Genomic DNA, 3474 nt, shown 5'->3' on the forward strand with positions numbered 1-3474 from the left:
GATGCGCTTCCCGCCATCCACTGATTAAAAAGCAACCTCCCGGCTACTGACCCATCACTCAGACGATGCCATAGCACCTGCCAAGATTCCAGTACACAACTAGCATGCACCCAGCTCTCACTACATGGCTTACTTTGCCCTCTGCCGTCCAGACTACCAGATCCCAACGTACACTTAAAACAGCTATCCATGCCTGGCATCTCTGACCACAGAGCAATTTTTGTTTTCGTACAGGCACAATGATGCCAGATATTGATACGGTTGCATCTATGTTCCGCAAAAGTACAAACCAAAAATCATACGACAGTATCAGTTCCCCGTTCAGGACACATCCAAGTTCTAGAATCAGAATGGGGGGTACTATTCGTTAATGTCTTTGGCCTGAAGCATAACAAGCCAGATGATAATGGCAATATCGGATCATTCTATTAATATAATTTTGTAGGTCAGCTCAAGCTGCATCTTAATATGCTGTTATTCTCGTGTGAGAATGAAAACCAACATTATGTGTTTGTCAAGGATGTGCACTGACTCCTTTTCTCCCAGTTGAGTAAACAAGGGCATAAACAGCATATTTGCTTGAGGTGCCTCAATGACTTTTCCTCAAGTGAGTATTTAGCAAAACATCAAGTTGATTGCTCAGCCAGTAAACCAGTATGTGTTGATGCCAACATAGGAAAAAGAACTCAAAGTTTAAGAACCACCACCACCAGGAGCGATGTCTCTTTGTAATGTATGCTGACCGAGCGCCTCCTCACCCCTGTGAGACACTGTGAATGTGATCCCACTACCTCACACACCTCACAGAGAAGCAAGTACCACACGTGGTTGCGTAACAGGTCGTATGTTCATATGATTCCGGTCTCAATCACCACAAATCATACGTTGCGGATAATCCTGTGATTCTGTTGCTCACTGTGATCGAGAAACTTTCATAGGAGGTCGATAAGCTTTACAACAACATAGTCAAAGGAGGATAATGACTTGTAAAAGAACGCTGTTAACTGTCATATCTGTGGCGAGCCATTAGATTGGAAGTGGAAACTCCCTATAAGGACCATTGCCACCTAGTAGGGAAATTCTGTGGTGCAGTTCACAATGCATGCAACCTGAGGTATCAATTACCATGAAACCATGATGCTCACTTTCTCGTTGAGCACTTTGCTGATTTCGGTAAGAAGAATGATCAGGTCAGTTTCCTGCCTGAGAGCATCGAGAAGTATATATCATTCTTCAGACGAATGACGCCTATAATTACACTGCAATTCCTCAGCTCGCTGTATTTTATGCTGACACCATCTCAGAAACTTACTGAAACAACGTTACCTGCGGTGCATTTCCCGATGACGCCATGTTTCAATTTACGACTAGGAAGGGATTTTCCTGTATGAGTATCTGGGTAGTATGGCAGAACTCGATGAAATGAGGCTACCCAAAATAGCCCCATTCTCCAGCAATTTCACGTGCATACTAGACCTATCCAAAGTCTACACGTACCATTTACATTATGAGTTTGCAAAATCTCATTTCTCTTGTCTGGGAGTAATTCATATGGATACAGGTATCTTCTCTACTGGGTGCAATCCATGTGGAGTAATTAGGTACACAGTAATGAATTTTATACATCCTCACACATGGTCGATAATCCTTGTGGTAATGTTCTGCATAACAAGAAGGTTATCGACCTAATGAAAGATAAGCTGAATTGGATTGCTATTCGTGGAGTTTTTAGGTCTGTGAGCAAAAATGTATGCGAAGATAGGAACTGTTCTCGAAAGAACAGATACTATTGATGGCCACGCAGCTTCTCTAGAATAAATGAATAATTAATTGAAACCCTCAGCTGCCGATAGGTGTTGTTTATATACCTCGATGGGGACAGCTGAAAATGTGTGCCTCGACCGGGACTCGAACCTGGGATCTCCTGCTTACATGACATCCGTTTAAGTTCGTTTTGTTGTTCCTTCCACTCAGTTTTTTATTACAGAGGCCAACCGGCTCTCTGACTGAACACGCTGAGCTACTGTGCCGGCATCCATCTGAGCCACCGAGGACACAGATGAATAGCGCGACTGCAGGGACTTATCCCTTGCACGCTCCCGTGAGACCCACATTCCCAACTGTCCAAAATCTACATATGTAATGTTCCTAATAGATATTTGCCAATCTACTCATTACTCGGGCTCACAAAGGTGACGATTCCCGTAAGAGATCGGGGAACTTGTGCGCATTCGCACAGACGAAGGTCAATGGCCGGGTAACCATTTAACTATATATGAAGATAGTAACTGTTCTCGAAAGAACAGATACCGTTGATTACCATGCAGCTTCTCTAGAATAAATGATAATTAATTGAAAGCCTCAGCTGCTGACAGGTGTTGGGAATCGTCAACTTTGTGGGTGTGAGTAATGAGTGGATGGGCATATATCTATTAGGAACATTACGTATGTAGGTTGTGGACAGTTGGGAATGTGTGTCTCACGGGAAGCGTGCAAGGGATAAGTCCCTGCAGTCGTGCTATTCATCTGTGTCCTTGGTGGCTCAGATGGATAGAGCGTCTGTCATGTAAGTAGGAGATCCCGGGTTTCAGTCCCGGTCGAGGCACACATTTTCAGCTGTCCCCATCGAGTCATATCAACAACACCTGTCGGCAGCTGAGGGTTTCTATTAATTATCATTTAAAAATGTATGCATATTGCATATTTGGACGTGCCAACCAGAGGTGGGCTAAGGGTGTGAATTGTGATGAATCAGGGGCCCACATAGCTGAAGGTTTCTTGTAGTACCTGTATAGTGGTGTTCGTGGTGCTCTACCACAAGCACAATACATGGTGCAGCAAACTAGTATTCAGCCACAAGAGCATTAAGTGTGCACTGCATGGCAAACTAAAATTGGTCTGTCACGTCATGGTAATAAGCACATCATTTGTGAGGATGTGATTGAAACCCTTCCATACTAACATTATTCACTCCATGATGTGGGTGGAGAGAACGCTAGGGAGTGATCTGTGTCTGTAAGATGAGTGAATGTATGTGGAATAGTATGACCTGCTCATCATAGTGTAAATAGTAGATTGCACATGGTGTGTGCTTTAGTGTAAACAGTCCTTTTCATGAACACCATAAGTGCCATTTGAGTAATTTTTCACGCATACTATGTATGCCAGGTAAATAATTTTTCAAGTACACCATGTGTGCTCTGTAAATACGTAGTTTTTGTGTACACTGTGTATCTTCTGTAAATAGTTGTTTTGTAAATAGTTTTCATGCATACCCCGTGTGCTATGTAAACAGTTTTTTGTGTATAGAAAAAAACTGCAGGACAGCACGTCCTTTATGTAGAAAATGTGTGTACTAGGTACGGCAGCCATCCAAGTCAGATTGGTATCAGTATTCCTTTTTCCAACACTCCAATGTATGTCCAGTGTCATAGTACCATCCTCCTGGATACATCCAGCGCTGCAACCGTAAAT

This window comes from Schistocerca nitens, chromosome 8, assembly GCF_023898315.1.
Source record: "Schistocerca nitens isolate TAMUIC-IGC-003100 chromosome 8, iqSchNite1.1, whole genome shotgun sequence".
Classification (NCBI taxonomy): domain Eukaryota; kingdom Metazoa; phylum Arthropoda; class Insecta; order Orthoptera; family Acrididae; genus Schistocerca; species Schistocerca nitens.